Below are 17,852 nucleotides of genomic sequence, written 5' to 3' on the forward strand. Positions count from 1 at the left end.
CTACAATTTTTGACAAGGACGCACCAACAAAAGTCATTGCTGATGCTGGACCAGAGGGCATTGGAGCATAACTAGTGCAGGACAAAAGAGGAAGAATGGTATCTGTCTACTGTGTAAAAAGGAGCTTGACAGAGTGTTTTCACAAACAAAGCGGGAAGCACTTGCACTGGTGTGGGCATGTGAACGCTTGCATCCATATTTGTATGATCTGGTCACAAACTGTAAAGCAGGTGATTCATATACCTGAAACACAGCATAGCAATCCCCTGTCACGCCAACTGGGCCCATTAGCCAAAGATTACATGCACGAGTATAAGGCAGGGGAATATGTGGGGCTTATAGTTGTTTGTGTGACTCGCAGTACCTTGACCACCAAGGAAGTTGAGCAGATCTCTGCGAACGTCGTGGAGTTACAGAGACTGAAACTGCCATTCAAACAGGTTGTTATAATAACTGCCCTGTACACAGACATATCACAAGATAGAGATAAGAAAAAAAAGGAATTTTGGGTTGTGTAGGATTATAGATGTTGAAGGTTATTCACGTTAAAAATAATGTCATGGTTTATGTATCTGTTTTGAAGCATGACCATGATGTTCTATAACGTTTTATATATATTTTTATATTATGCCGATGCAGATCCAGTGATAATCCTGTAGGAAAACATTAGTCACTTGAATCTGATACGGGCTTCAACCAGCAGCCAGTGGAGAGAGATGAAAAGGGCTGTCACTGAGCCCTTTTGGGCTGTTGGAAGATGAGGCGTGCTGCTGTGTTCTGGACCAGCTGGAGTGGTTTGATAGCCTTTGAAGGAAAACCAGCAAGGAGAGCATTGCAGTAGTCCAACCTTCATATGACCAGTATCATTAGTCTGCCTTCATATCATGTCTATTCTTGGTCTTGGGGCAGATTCATGACGAAGTCTTATGTTTTATGTGAGAGAGAGATGTTGACCCTTTCGGCCTTCGATACTCTCTCTCTCCGGTCCTCGTCTTTGTTCCCACCATCTGGTTTCCTCGTTACCTTCCCATCAGTGTTTCATCCCCTACACCTGTTCCCTTGTTAATTATCCTTTGTCTGTCTCCCTACCCTCGTGTTCATTGTCTTGTGCTGGTTCGTTTGCTATCATAACGTCTCTTGATCTCACCGTGCCCTTGCCTTGTCTTTACCTTGTTGCTGCCTTGATCCAGTTGTATAGTGAGTCTTGTTTTCTGATGAGTTTAGTCCTTGTTTTGGCCCCCTTGTGGGAAGTTTTTTGTTTGCCCTTTTGTTAAGTCTCCTGTTATTAGGTTTTCCCCATCGTGGTTTTTCTGTTTTATTTTTGTTTAATAAAGATCTTTGTCACTGCCACCTTCTTTATGCACCTGGGTCCTCGTTGCAAACCCTGACAACCAGGGCCTGGACAGGGAGTTGTGCCGCATGCTTAGTGAGATAGGGTCTAACCCCTTCCAATGTTGAATAAGGCATTTTGGCATGAGTGCTTTGTCTTTGCAATGTGATCATTGAAGGACAGCTTTTCGTCAAATATGACTCTGAGGTTCCTGGCTGTTTTGGAAGGAGTGATTGTGGTATTGGCAAGTTTAATGGTGAGATTGTGTTGCACTGTGGGGCGTGCGGGAAACACGAGTAGTTCCGTCTTGGCTGGGTTCAGCTGAAGGTGATGCCCTTTCATCCAAGCTGAGATGTCCTCTAGGTATACACCAGCTGCAACAATGGTATCGTCTGGGTGAAACGAGATGTTATGTAATTGTTATTTACTTGATGTTCATGGAAAAAAAAGATGCTTTAACACGACACATCAATGTAAATCCTAGTATAAGTACTTTTTAGACATCTCCAGTATGATAATACCAACAACCTTGATATTGCTGCTCACGATAACCACGGCGTAAAATGTTCTCACCGATACATCTCAAGACAAAATATATGTGTAAGAACTACTACAATTGTTTAAATTGAAAAAAGTAAAGAATAATAAATAGTGTCTAAGAGTAAAGAGAGCACAGCAGTGGAACGAGTGAGTGAGTGGGTGAGTGATGAAAGCATTGCTCGGGGGTGTAAATGGTGTGAAAATTCAAGGTTGTGAATCTGAAGCCTCCAGAATTGCAGCACGTCCGTGCTATACTTCAATCAGTATCTGCTGTATACATAGGGGAGCCAGTTTTATTTTCTGTTTTATAAAGGCCACTTCAACCATTGCTTTTATTACATAGAGTAATGATTCAATGTGATTTGTCTTGAACAGTCCATAGAAAATGAACTCACCGTATTTAAAGCTTTGGGAATTGTAGGGTTTCGGCCACTACAAGATATGATACAGCATTTCATTTATTTAATAAGACAATATTATTTTGCAATAAATAAATGTAAAGGTAGTTTCCACCATATTGTAAAGTCAAAATTGTAAACTTAAATATTTTTATTTTGACTAAGGTCTCGTCCTGATTTTAGCTAATCCCTGTCCAGGAAACCGCCCCGTTTCCACATTACTATTTTATATTGTATCAATTTGAATCAGTGAAATAAAAAAACGATAAATTATTTGTTGATTCAGGTTCTTTGTACCAGCCACAGTAAAAACTGAAATGCAAACATGAAATGAATATTGCCTCACCCACACATGCACACCTACACACAGAACTGAGCTGTAAGAGGCAGTTCTGGGAGGAGGGGATAACACTTAGTGGTGAATCACCATCATAGCTGTGGCAAATATATATCTTATATTTCAGATGCTACAGCATTAAAGAAAAGCTTCACATTGAGCCGAAACTTGGTCCTGAACATCAGATCCCACTGTAAAATACCTGCTCTCTGGGCCTTTGGAAAGGAATTGTCAGTTTCACCTAGTCAAATACAAAATAAAGCTTTATTTGGAATGCTTTAGTGACACTGCTTCACTCAGATGAGGCTTACAAAACATCCAGTACAGGGGTTTATAGGGGTCTTCCAAGACCGGTCTGAACACCACTGGTTTAGATGCGCTAATAAAAACAGAAAATGACACCACCACAAGAATAACAAGATCTTTAAGAGCTACGACTCATTTAAAACTAAATACAATGATCAACATGCAACCCTGTCAACGTACCGTATGTTCTTTCACAACTTCTTACTTGTGTCAGTAAAATGATTGACCTCTTGACAGTCAAATTACAAAACAATAAAACAGCTATGCATATGCAAAAAAATGCAAATACTTTAGAAGGGAATATATGGAGACAATATATCAAATATTAAACAGTTTGAAATGAATAATAAATATTCACTAATCTTTTGTTACACAAAGGGCATTAGTAATATGTGTCGCACAAACTGGTTTGATTGGATTTCACTGAAATGTATCACTCACATTCCGTTTTTGTAATGGATCCAGAGCTCAGGCGGCTTGAGATACATAAAGCAGTAAGGCAATATTAGTGCGGGAGATGTCATTCAAACTTTATAATGCTCATATTTGTTTCATCGCATGAAATGCAAAGTCTCTCCACATGTTCCCAGTAGACACGTGAAGAACAAAATATCAAATTGTCTCTGTCCCAGCAGATTCACTTGCAGCTATTCATTAATTTCAGATCAAATGAAAGCCACAAGCAATGGCCTACTGGCCTCGTTTTAGTTCCCAGATGAGAGAGATAAAACATGTGGTTTCTTTTAAGTCTGACTTACTTTTGTTGTTTAAAAAGAGGTCAGGAGTGTGGTGGCCAAAAGTGTGTCAGATATGTAGCAGAGATAACCAGACTTGTTCCAGTTTTAAATGTCATTTACAAAATATAGATTTAATATTGGAAAATGTGGAACGGACGAATGAAACATTTCTTTAAAATAAATTATTTCTTATAATATATATAATATAATTCTTATCATAAATAACACTTCTGTAAGAAGATAAAGGGATTATGGATTTAACATTTACGCATTTGGCAGACGATTTAATCCAAAGCGATTTACATTGCACTACCCAATACATAGGTATGTGCCATTCCTAGGATCAAACCCACAACCTTGCGATTTTAATGCAATGCTCTTACCACTGAGCTACAGGAAAGCTGTCTTCACAGCTTCAAAATAATACCATTACAGAAACGGAGGCATTTGAATTATTATAAATATTTAAAAAAGAACACTTGAAAAATGTAAAACTTTGTCAACATCCATGTACTGCCATATTTCATTTAATTTGTGTTCAGAGGAAAGGTGTTTCCCCGGTTCCTCTTGTTAAAGAGAAGTTAACACACAGGGTTTCTGCCAATCTCATATTAAACTTGAGTACCTATATAGTAATATTTCATAATTCGTATCTTTGAATAGTACTTAGTTTGATCACATTTATAAAAGACCGATGTAAGATTTTTTGTGAAAAAAGATGAGCACCTGGAGGCGTGTAATATATAAATATAATAAATGACAAAGTCTGTCTTTTCATATCAATTTCTTGAAAAAATATTTGAGAACTTAAAGTTGTCATGAATTAAGATCTCAATTTTTACCGGAGCTTTTGTTTTATAAGAGGGAATGGTCTTCAAGTGAACATCATGTAAGTGTGAACTGAAAACGCCCTTGTTACTGAGATTACATATGTAATTGATATCAGGCCCAGCGAACGCAAGGTACTGGAATTCAATTAAAAACCACCTCCATTAAAGAATACCAAAGACTACTTCTCTACCGCCGCCCACTGGTTCGCGCATGACAGTATTGAAGTAATACAAGTTGAGTGGAACCAGATAGAGCGAGCAAGCAATATACATGACGTTAAAGATCGCTCCATAACCTTCCTTCTAAATTCCCACATTAGTAATGCGTGATTGAATTTTATTTTTACAGAGGTTCCAGCTCATGTTAATAAAACATTGAGCTGTTGCTCGCTTCATTTCACCGCAGATTCCTTTGTGAACAAGGCACAAATCGATGTGGATTTGTGGAGCGACTAAAATTTAAAAGCAGTGCTGTGCCGTCAATATTGGATCCGACAGGAATGGCGCAGCAATCTTATGTGAGTAAAACATATTTGTACTATGCGTCACTATTGTTTTGTTAGAGATCGCTTGATATATCCTGATAATGTGTAACCTAACATTACGTCTCTAACCAAATTCACAGAAGGCTCCAACTAAGTTTACTATTTAAACTGCTATCCAATCAAAGCAATGGGCGTTTACTTCAAAGTCTTCAGTGCAGCACGCCCATCAAAACCGAGCATTTGTCGAATTGGCCTCAAAACCCAGGTAGAAAATAGCCTAATACTTATTGGTTTTGTTGTTTTTGAATGTAAAAAGTGGTTACTTTTACTTGAGTATATTTCTAATAAAAAATCTGTACTTTTACTTTGCTAGACTGCATGACGTTCATTCGTTCCTTCATTTTTAAATATGCATTTTAAAATGCGTTGTTTATTTTAAGGTTGTCGTCTCTTTACTGGGACATTCCTGAGTGATTGATTTATTTGTGTCAATTCTTTTGAAAGCTTTAATTGAATAATGGACAAAACCGTATGATGAGGCTCACGAATCAGTTTAAATTATTTTGTTCAGTTCGCAGCACGATCGGAATCGTCTGAAGTGGAACTCCTCGTAGCACGAAACTTAAGAACATGTAGAACATGGATGTGCATCTATATCTATCGAATCGAAACTGCAAATGCATTATATTGTTTGCCAGCAATGATAAATGCCCATCATGTGTGCGCGCCCTGTTCGTCAAACACAGCAACATGCACGTGACCTGGTAGACAGAAGGAAGAAAACTTGTTGACAGGCGCGGTGTTCACTGTTTACTGTTTGTTTACAAGTAATAGCTTTTCACGACACACGTGACACAACATGAGAAATCATGAGTTTTGTCTCAAATCAGTTTGTTTATTCATATTAGACAGCACTGCAGATGTTCTAGATCATCTTAGAAAATCATCTTAGGAGTTTAGTTAAATGTATTAAATGTATTGTGAACACAAAACTCTGCAGGTTCACTTTAGTTTGACATTGTCTATTATTCTAAATAAGTTGTGTAGGCTACATTGACATTGAGATTAGATGAAATTGACAGAAATACCTGTCTCTTCTGTGTGTGTCTATTCTTAAGCCTCTGTGTGTATATTGCAAAGATATCTGCTTATGATAATAATAATAATAATACTTTAAAGAATAGTATATAATCGGATAAAAAGTGCTTAAATTTTTACTTTTAATCTAGCAATTTTAAAATAGTGACTTTTACTTGAGTTAACATTTTGGCTAATCTACCCACCCCTGGTCCCTTATTCGGCAGTTCTCCCGGAAAAGACACCCACAGCAGGCGAAAGAAATAGCCCACCCATTCGTCAGCCGACGAGAGATAGGAAGACCCACTTACCATCAAGATTGGCTGCGCTGGGTCAGATCGTTTGAAACTGAAAGATGGAGCGGTCCCAGTGCTAAAAGATGCTAAAGTCTTATTTCTGTGTTTTGTTGGCAATCGGCGCATATGTGAATTATGTAGAAAACACAAACTTATAGTGAATCTACAATTCACGAGTTCACCTACGCAGATAATAGAGTAGTTTGAGGGTATGCGTATTTGGCATGCTGTCGGGGAGAGGGCTCCGAGCTCGTTCATTCTTCCGAGCTCAGAGCACTCCCCCCTGTCGGGGGGGAGGGCTCCGAATCTGACATTAGCCTGATCCCCGGAAAACTCCCCCCCGAGAGATGCAAAAAACCCCCAAAAAACGAGGCTGGTGACCCGGCCTTGCTTGGTATGAAAGCCGATATTGCGGAGTCTGGAAGAGACTCCAGGTGTTACTGGAGCGGGGAATTGAGGTTTTCTGGTGATGTCAACTTTAGCGAGCCAGGCGCCGCGTCCGGCGGTTTTGATGAGTTTAATGGCTTGGTCGATGTCGTGTTATAGAAGGGAAAACTCTTAGAGCGGAATGAGGCTGTTAATGCTTGGGAAACTGCTTTCCGAGAGGGGGGGAGGATGAGTGAACCAACGGGCAAAAAGTGGTGCTGTGGGCGACGGATCTGCAGACCGCGCATGAAAAATTCTTGCAACCGAGAAAAACTCGGTTGTGAAGCTCAGTGTCCAGTGCCCCCCAGTAAGGACACTGGTTCCACTGAGCTACGCGGATGGCACATTTGGCAGAAAATAAATGATGATACGTGTAGAAATGGGTTCCCCCGTAAGAAAGCGCGAGCTCCGCGACTATGGCGAGGTAGTCGGTGAGCTCGCGCCTCCTATGAGGGAATGCCGTGCTGATTACCTTGAGGTAGAGTGAAAAGGCTACTGTGAATTCTGGAAACGTTAAGGTGCGTGAACTGCTGTGTGTTGTGTTTTTCAGAGTGAGTGAGAGCTCGCCGTAGGTGATTTGGCGATGTGTTGAAGGAGGTGAGGTCTACGTCTGCACCTGCCAGTATCTGGGATCTGATGTTTGCTGTCACAGGTGGCGGCTCCAGGGCCGGAGCATAGTGCGGCACCGGCATCGCTTCTGCTGATGCCAGAGTGAAGGAGGGCCGAGCCTGAGGGAGAGCCATGAGAGCGGGGATGACGGCCGCTGGGGCTGTTTGCAGGGCCGGCCTTGAGCTACTGTCGATGCCTGTGCTGGAGACCAGAGGGAAGGCGAGGAAATTGTGAGCCTGAGCCTGTGACGCCAGTGGAGGCAGTCTCACACTGGAGTTCGAAGGCGGGGCAGCGGGCCATTGGGTTGGAAAGGGATTAGAGGAGGAGAACGCGAGGATGTGTGGGTGAGCTGGGGCCGCTTGCGGAGCCATGCTCGCGTTGCTGGGGCGGCTGGAAGTATGGCGGGCTTGAATGGCGCCTGGGGATGCTGCCTGCTGGAGCTCTGCTGAGCCGGCGATAGACTGCGGATGTGCCGTCCTGGCGTCCGGGGCGCGTCCCCAAGCTTGCGGAAGGACCGCTGCGGTGGTTTTCGGACCGGAGGCCTTTCCTCGATGGAATCTGATCCGGCCACAGGTATGGGGAATCGCAGGCTTGCCTCGGTTATCCTATTGCCCTCGATGGAGTGACAGTTAGTGCAGTCAGGGAATCTGGCTGGAGGGAGGAGTACAAACCGTACAGTTCGGCTTTGTTCATCCGCCGCGAAAAGTGGACGTCTGCTTTAATTAGCGCTTGCCGTAATCCTATAACCGTCAACATCTCAATAGGCGGGACAGAGGGAAGGATGGACGCATAGGAGGAAGCTGGGGACGTCGATGCCTGCCTGGAAGGTGGTGGTGACTGCGTATCCCTGCATCTCGGGGTAGTAGAAGCGGCGCGGGAATGCCGGCGGCCTATTGGAGCAGCCGTGGGTTTTTCGGATGTATCCTGGCCACCGCTTGTGGACGTCGAAGGACCCGGATCGCCGACGGAGTTGTCGATTGGGGTTGATTCGTTTTCTGACATCTTTGCAGTTTGGATGTACCAATGCTTGAGACTGAAGAGAGAGTGAAGGTAAGACGTCTTGACTATTTATAGAGACACTCTCTCTTTCTCTTTGAAGTGATAGGTTGATTGTTGTGATTGCTGACAGCCGACCAGCCGAGTTAATTATCTGCTCCTGATCCTCCCGAACTTAGTTTAGTAAAACACCATTTATGCAGTGATAATGTGATGATGTATTGTTTGCTCATGATTTAGTATCTCCCCATCCACCCCCCCAGGAGGTCATCTGTTTCTGGAAATAATGGTACAGCTGTATTTCTCTTTTATAAATGTGATCAAACTAAATACTCTTCGAAGATATGACGTATGAAATACTATTGTATAGGGATGAGCGAGTACAGCATTATCTGTATCTGTATCTGTTAACCATATGAATTATCTGTATCTGTACTTGGACTGGGCGGGGCCTAACCCGGAAGTGGGCGGGATTTAACCCGGAAATTGGGTCTGGTTGTCTTGAGATGGGCGGGGCTTTAACCGGTATGTTATTTTAAGCATGCAATTGATATGGGTTAATCAGAAATTGTTATATTTATTACTGATTAAAAAACTATTTACATGACAGCATCAGCATTGAGCTTCAGATCAATGGTTTTGATCACTATAACAAACGAACTATATACAGAACAAGTTTTGCAACAATGAATACAACACATGCGGTTGCAATTATGAAGTAAAATGTACTGAACAAGAGTTTGCATGAAGTAAAAAAAACTGGTTAGAGCCAGCTGACGGTTTAAAAAAGATAAAAAAAAGGCAGAGAACCAACACGAGTCGCATTCTACCATGCACCACGTCTGAACAAACCCCACGTTTATCAAAACTCTACTGGTTAATAAGTAAGTACTACAAACCGAAGTAAATACAAACCTGAAGTTGAAGAGACCTAAACGTTAACGGAAGAGACCCGCGAACCTGAGTGACTGAGGGAGAGACAGAGAGAGAGAGAGCTGCGGACACAGTCAGCAACACAATACATCTGTATGTGTGTAGAGATGGGGCGCTGTGACTAGCCTATCACAGAACGCAGACACAGTCAGCTACCCAATGAGGATTTTGATTCAATCCGAGCACAGATATTGACTCGTATTACTCGTATGATACTCGTACTCTGCAAAAGTGCTTTATCCGTACCGGATACTCGTTTCAGCCGAGTATCCGGCTCAACTCTGATATTGTATAGGTACTCAAGATTAATATATGATTGCCCGAAACTGCATATTCAACCGGACCTTTAAGACTTAATTTATCATAGGAAATTCTTACTTCTTATCTTTTGTTCAAAAGGGGACAGTTGTCACTGTTTTTGCAATAAGTTAGGATTCGGACATTTACATTTACATTTTACATTTAGTCATTTGGCAGACGCTTTTATCCAAAGCGACTTACAGTGCACTTATTACAGGGAAAATCCCCCTGGAGCAACATGGAGTAAAGTGTCTTGCTGAAGGACACACTGGTGGTGGCTGCTGGGATTGAACCAGCAACGTTTTGATTTACCAGTTCAATGGTTTAACCCACTAAACCACCATCTCCATTTTCTGACATGTCTGCCAGCCTAGAAAAGTTGAATAGAAAACAAATAGCCAGTTTTCAACAAATAGCCAGTCAAACATTCGTCAAACATTCGTATTAACTCATTCCCCGTCAGCCTTTTTTTTAAAAAGTTACCGGCCTACGCCATTATTTTTTAACATTTTCACCCAACTTTAATGGCTCACATTAAATTTTCTGTAAAGAATATATGGACAAACACTATGTCAAATGAAAGAACAGAGTCTCAGCTTTCAAACAAAATAAACCGTATTCTTCTATCTTCATTTCTTCGTTTTTTATCACTCCGTAGATGGGGGTAGGTTTCTTCAAAAATGCATCACTTTGATTAAGAGAAAAATTAACGTTTCTTGTCAAAGATTCCACTCAGATTCCACTCATAACAATCATTCAAAACTGCTAAAACATGTACGTTCAAGGTTCTGGGATTCTGTACTTTTTCCCCAAGCTGTGTAATAGCGCAACCTACTGTAAAACAGTACAAACACTGATTGCCGTAATAACTCGTCTTTGGCGGGGAACCGATTTTTTTTTAAATGACGAGATAATTTGTCAATGGCGGTGAAAGAATTAAAATAGGCTATATTAATACATTTATGCAGTGAGTCATTTGGGAATTTCTTGCCAATCTTTCCCTCCGGTTTTGTTATTTGCAGCAGTATTACCTTTGATAGTTTGGTAGCTTTGATGTTTAAATTCTTCAAATATTTTGCAGAAGGTGGCAGTAATGCACCAATACACTGGATGTAAACCATCGTTTAACACATAAGAAGGAGCAGAAGAGCACCAATCGCTGCTCTTTATTCCTCAGTGGATCAATTTGATCAACGCTTGACTTGTAGGGATCCTGAATAATAGTGTGTGTAATGTATATTATTATCCATTTATTGTTATCAGAACTGGGAACCTAAAATTACAATGTACCAGAACAATATGCAATATTACCAAAATGTGCAGAAAGAAACTATTTGTTAAAGGTAGAATGCCACAGTAAGACTGGAGTAAAAAACCTTGGGAGAGGTCAAACTCAATCGGGGGAACCAGTTCTCCTCTGCCATATTAAAATAGCACTGTCGCAGAGAGAATAATTACTGTAAACCTGTGTATCTTAAAGATCGGGTAACCTGCTATGTCATGTATTCTGACTTCTTTACCCTGTTAAACATGCTGGCTTTTAATGCTTTACATGGTCACCCTTTTAAAAATCGAGTTGGATGTATGACGTCGTATATCTGTGCTTGATACTCTCCTACAGCACTCCAACTTGTTTGGTAACATGGATCATATTCCTTTTATTGGGCAATTCTCCCAGAAATGCACAGCAAGAAAGAGAAAGAGCCCACCCACACCCCAACCGACGAGCATTGAAAGACCCGCTTATCAAGATTGGCTGTGCTGCATCAAGATTGGTTACTTGTTACACCTGAGATAGTGAGAGAAGTTGAGGTGTGTCTGTTTGTTCACAGCATTTCAGTGATGAATGTAATATAAACGGTGGATATAACGCTAGATTTGGAGATGGTTTGAAACTGATAGATGGAGCGGTCCCAGTGTTAAAAGATGCCGGATATGAACTGCACGCGGTGAGTCATATGTCTGTGTTTTGTTGGCGTGAACGCGCATTATGTAGAAAACACGAAGGGATTAATGTGATGATGTATTGTGTGCTCGTGCTGTAGTTCCGTCCCACTGCCTGCCTCCAGCAGCTTGTGTTTTTCCGGAAAACATCGTACATTTGATCAAAATAAATAATCTTCAAAGATACAATGTATGCTAATCTACTGTATAGGAATTCAAGATTAATATGAGATTGGCAGAAACTGTGTGTGTTACCCGGTGTTTAACCATTTTGGGGCCTGCCCCCTCTAATCCATCATCCAGTAGCCTTACAAATTAATGGGGTAAACATTTTTTCTATATTCTTTATTTAAATATTTATATTATGTACGCCCAAATAACAGATTTGATATGACTGGCCAATTGGAATAATATCACCATAGTTTTCAGAGAGCAAAACAGCCATGTGAAGTAGAATTAAATAATTTGCCTAAAGGATGTGCTTTCATCAGATGGGTACAGGTTTGTCACTGACAATTTATATTCATATTTAGTGTTATGATTCAGTGAGTACAGAATATAAAAGATAAAATTCTTACAAAATATGTTAAAAAATATTAAATTGTAATTTTCCCCTTACAATCTTGACAGTTAAAAATGCCTACCCAGTGAATTACTTATTGCACAATAAATCACTTAACGTGACTTCATGCCTAGAAATTTTACAATTTTCCCTCATGAACAGAGATTAGGGGATGGGAACATGATTTATTTCAAATATTTCCAAGGTGTTATAGATGAGCAAATCCAGAAATGTGTAGGTATTTAGGCCTGTTTCACATGTTTATACTCATCTCGACTAACTGTAACAGCTTTCTCTGGTTTTGTGCAGTCAAGGAGGTGATGGAGTTGTGGTCTCGGGCTTGTTGAAATGTTTTATGATTTAATTGATTGGTTAAGTGATTTAAGTGACCGGCTTCTGGTGACAAATGAATTGATCTTATAAAAAAATTATCTGCAGTGGCATGAAGAGCAGCATTGGCGCAGAATTTGAGAATATTGACTGCAAAACAAGGCACGAGTACTGCTTGCATGCTGCGCTCACTCTCGCACACAACAGCTGGAGAGATATTCAACATTCATGTGGGGTGTGTGGCCAAAACATTCACGGCATCATAAAAAAGATAAAAAAACGATTAAAACAATGATCTCGAAAGAAAACACAAAAAATCGAATAGACATGAATTAAAATCTAATAGGCCAATGAAAACAGATGGGTTTTAAATCAAGCCTTAAAAAAGGTTAGACTAGGGGCCATTCGGATCTCGACTGGCAAGTCATCCCAGAGACGAGGCCCAATTAACGAGAAGGCACTGTCACCTCTATGCTTAAGTCTGGAATGTGGAATTAAAAGAAGGGTTCTGGTCACCAGATTTTAGACTTCTTGAGGGGATATAGTGGTGTAGCAATTCAGATAGGTAACTGGATACTTGATTGTGCAAAGATTTAAAAACAAACAATACGATTTTAAAATGTATTCTAAATTGTATCGGTAACCAATGAAGGGCCTTTAAAAGCGGAGCAGTGTTATCCCTTTTTCTCATTTTTAAAGAGTAAGTAGCATTAGATCATGAAAATTACATCTCATCCAGTGTGTTATGTTGCTGTGTTTGAAATAAGCAGTCTGCCAAGTTGTAAGTCCTAAGGTGTATAAATAACAAAGTTATTGGCTTGTAAAAAAGGGAGTCCATTCTGAATCACGCAAAAGAGACGTGTCTCTAACCGCCACGTATCTACGTCACTAGACATGCGTCCCCGCCTACGTTTTGCTGGAACTGCCGCGAAAACTTCACTCTCCTCCTCCAAAACACTGTCGCTTGTTCGTGATGCGTGTGCCGTCTATAACCTGTTTTCTACATTGTGAAACTAAGTGCATCTAATTTAAACTACCAAAGGAAGATCGTCTGAGGAAACAATGGTTACAATTCATTTTCAAATGACACCAAAGGAGTATAACCCCAGGGTTCTACTGTGTGTGCGTCATTTCACCAGAAGATGCTTAAATAATCTTGTCACGATCACTGGTGGATATGTTAAAGACTATCATTGAAAAGGGGGAAATACCAACCTAATTTGGACCTGTTAGCTCCACCGAATCACAACCTGTAAGTGAAACTATATGTTTCTGTCTGAACTTCAAGAAATATTTGTGTACCTTATGTCTCTGTTTAGCTAATGCATATAACGCTAACATGTACCATTATTTCTGAGGTTTTACAGTTTATTTATCTAGCTATGAACCCGGCTAATTTAAGTGTTCAATCTATTATCGTCTATCTATTATCTACTATCCTCTTTGGATTTTTCTTCGACAGACTCGGGCTCAAACTCGTAAGTTGAAATCCCTGCCATCTCCATCTATACACTGTATATAATATATAACCTGTAAACCCTAATCCAGTAATGATGGTAGGCGTTCTATTTATGACACATGATGACAACACTGTAAGATATTCAAGGAATGGGAAGAACGAGGCGGGAACTGGTGAACGTTCAACAACTTTTAATAAAAAATAAAGTTTAAATAAGTAGATAATAGATAGACAATAATAGATTGAACACTTTAATAAAAAATAAACAAACCACAAAACGAAAGTAAAATGCCGGCAGCTCCCGCACGGTCGACTGCCGGCCACACAAACATAATAAACCATAACATAAAATCTAGGCCTGGTTCTCTCTCGTCCCGTGCAAAACAGCTGAGACTCATTATCATCACTCGCGTCATTCACTCAGGGCTATTTACAAACGCGTTTGACCAATCACAGTAGACTACATTATCTGACCAATCACATGACACTAGGCGAGCAGATAGGAGGGGATTAGACGGATGAATCCTGGAACGAATCATTTGAGAGTCAGTCAAGAAGTAAGGTAAGAATAATTACTTATTATTAAGACATAATAGTGTTTTTACACCTTCTATGAACATAAACTTGTTGTTGGACACTCCACAAACCAAAGTATGGACTTAAAAATCAAATGCTACTTACTCTTTAAAATAAATCTAGTGGCAGCATTTTGGGCCAATTGAAGACGGGCAATTTGAGCTTTAGAAAAGCCACAGTATAACGAGTTGCAATAATCGAGCCGTGACATAATGAAAGTATGCACCGCCATCTCCAATGTCTTATCAGTGAGGAAATGTTAAATTTTTGCAAGCATGCGTAATTGAAGAAAGCTGGACCCAATTACAGTAGAGATTTGTTTGCTAATTTTTAATGAGTTTTAGGGTTTAATGAGTTTAATGAATTCCGTACCTGCGAGGACCTAAAGTCAGATAGCGATTCGACATCATAATTAAATGCTTTCGAATTTTCTGAAGGGCCAAACACGATTACTTCAGTTTTTTCCTCATTTAAGGTTAGAACATTTTGAGATAACCAGGATTTAACCTCATCTAAACAGGCTAATAGAGCAGTCATGGCAAGTAGATAATTTTTCCTAAAAGGTAAATAGATTTGAGTGTCATTGGCGTAACAGCGCAATGACACCCCGTGTTTAATAAAAATAGATCCTAGAGGTAACATACATAATGAAAAAAGGGAGGGGGACAAAATAGAACCTTGCTGTAGGCCAGAGGGGAGAGAATCAGTAGAGGACAAAAATTCTCCTAGTCTAACCACATACAGTATTTCCTATCAGATAAAAATGACTGGAACCATTTTAAAACTGTGCCAGAGAGACCAACCCAAGATATCATTTTCACCAGTGACGGTGGCTAGAAGAATTTTGTTTAGCACTCTTAAGGGCAGATTCTGTACTTTGGGCAGGCTTAAAACCAGATTGAAATGCTCTAAAAGATTAATACAGCAAGGAAAGATTTTAGTTGGAACAATACAATCTTTTCCAAAACCTTGGAGATAAATGGCAAAACAGAGATTGGGTGGTCATTTTTTAAAACTGATATATCTGGTGACGGCTTCTTCAGAAGAGGTGTGATCGTAGCCACTTTCAGATAAGCAGGAAACACCCAGTTGAAAGACACTTATTTAAAAAGTAAGCTATCGGAGCCGATGGTCGAGTGGTTCGTGCTCGGACATATGGAACTGGTGCGTGTTGGCGAGCTGAGTTTGAATCCTGGCTCGTGTTCCTTTCCCGACCCCACCCCCTCTCTCTCATCCACTTCGTTTCCTGTCCTCTCTACAGATCACTGTACTAATAAAGGCATTAAATGGCCTAAATAAATAAGTAAATAATAATAATAACAAAAAATGAGCTTTGCCATCCCAGTGCTGACCTTACAGTCACGAATTGGCTAATATTGTAATGTACAAACAGTATTAAACGTCAATATTAAACAGCAATTTGTCCTATTAACCAGTACCCTAACCCTAAACCCTGTGGCCTTTGTAAAACTGCTTTTAAACATGTATGCAAGAAAAACACTATGCAAAAACATTGATTCGAACTGTCCTGTATATGCAGAAATCCACAAGTTTTCACTTTCCCATGCAGTCATTAGAGGGGAGAAATGCGTGTTCTCCCAAACAATGCATTCTTTCAATGCATGTTTAAAGTCACCATCATCATCTTCTAAACCATCTGCATTTTAAATGTAGACAAAAACATGCTAAAGGTAAAAGATCAGAAAATTGTCTTAACCAGACTCAAAGTCCATAATATTCCAAATTCTGACAATGCAACTGCAAAAATTAACTCATTCGCCGCCAGCCTTTAAAAAAAAAGTTGCCAGCCTACGCCAGCGTTTTTTAACATTTTCACCCAACTTTAATGGCTCACAGTAAATTTTCTGTAAAGAATATATGGACAAACAATATGAGATTGAATCAAATATGAATCAAATGAAAGAACAGAGTCTCAGCTTTTAAACAAAATAAACCGTATTCTTCTATCTTCATTTGTTCGTTTTTATCACTCCGTAGATGGGGGTAGGTTTCTTCAAAAATGCATCACTTTGATTAAGAGATAATTAACGTCTTTTGTCAAAGATTCCGCCCAGATTACACTCAGAACAATCTTTAAAAACCACTAAAACATATACGTTCTAGGTTCTGGGATTCTGTACTTTTTCCCAAAGGTGTGTAACAGCGCCACCTGCTGTACAACGGTACAAACACTGATTGCCGTAATTACTCGTCTTTGGCGGGGAACCGTTTTTTTTTAATGACGAGATAACTCGTCAATGGCGCTGAAAGAGTTAAGATTTTTATGTTTAGGGACTGCCACGCTTCATTGTGCTCTTGTCCCCCTTTACCACTCCATTTATAAAATCCTAGACAAGCCCCTGGAAAAGTGGGACATTCATCACTGAAGCTCTGAGCATTTGACCAATAAATTTGACTGTAAAGGCGAAACTCAGGAATATCGCCACCAAAGGCTTATGCCAGGACTCATTTGTTTTATGCCCCTCTTCTGCTCCCCCCCCCTCCTCTGCCAGACTATCCTTGTCAGCGCGAGGACACACTGTTCTGGGAGGGTCAGTGCTGTCACTGTTCCGTTATGTTTTGCTTTAGTCCTGTGTTCTTGTTTTGCCTGTGTTCCCTCGTCTATTTCCTTTGTAGTTAAGTAGTTCACACCTGTTTCAGTTTCCCTTGATTATGTTTCCCCGTGTTTTTAAACCTTGTGTTATCCTCAGATCTTTGTCGGCTATTGTTTATGGTTTCATGTGCTTCTATAAAGATACCATTTTTGGATACGAATCCGTTGTCGGGCGCTCTTATACCCACTACACGTGACAGTTCGATTTACAACATGTTTATTGAAAATAACAAATAATCAATATTTAATCAATTTAGCCCACATGGATATATTTACATAAAATAAATACTATTTTATCAGGCCGTTTGTTTAATATTTTGACATCCACTTATAAAGTCTGATAATTATATTGGTAAATAAAAAAGCTGCTGAAAACAACAAATGTAATTTAACAATTAACTCTTTCACCGGCGCTATTACACACCTTTGGGAAAAAGTACAGAATCCCAGAACGTATATGTTTTATCGGTTTTTAATGATTGTTCTGAGTGGAATCTTTGACAAAAATGTTAATTTTCTCAGCTGTTTAATCAAAGTGATGCATTTTTGAAGAAACCTACCCACATCTACGGAGTGATAAAAAACGAACAAATGAAGATAGAAGAATACGGTTTCTTTTGTGTGAAAGCTGAGACTCTGTTCTTTCATTTGACATATTGTATCACCATATATATATATATATAATTTAATGTGAGCCATTAAAGTTGGGTGAAAATATTAAAAAACGCTGCTGTAGGCTGGCAAATTTTTCTTACAAGGCTATGAAG

General features: G+C 39.9%; 1 protein-coding gene across 1 annotated transcript in view; it reads right to left on the minus strand.

Moving 5' to 3' along the window:
* Window positions 1-17,852, minus strand: part of cacna1eb (calcium channel, voltage-dependent, R type, alpha 1E subunit b) — a 177,864-nt gene that overhangs the window by 140,126 nt on the left and 19,886 nt on the right. The window lies entirely within an intron of this gene.

This window comes from Triplophysa dalaica, chromosome 3 (genome assembly GCF_015846415.1).
Source record: "Triplophysa dalaica isolate WHDGS20190420 chromosome 3, ASM1584641v1, whole genome shotgun sequence".
NCBI lineage: Eukaryota > Metazoa > Chordata > Actinopteri > Cypriniformes > Nemacheilidae > Triplophysa > Triplophysa dalaica.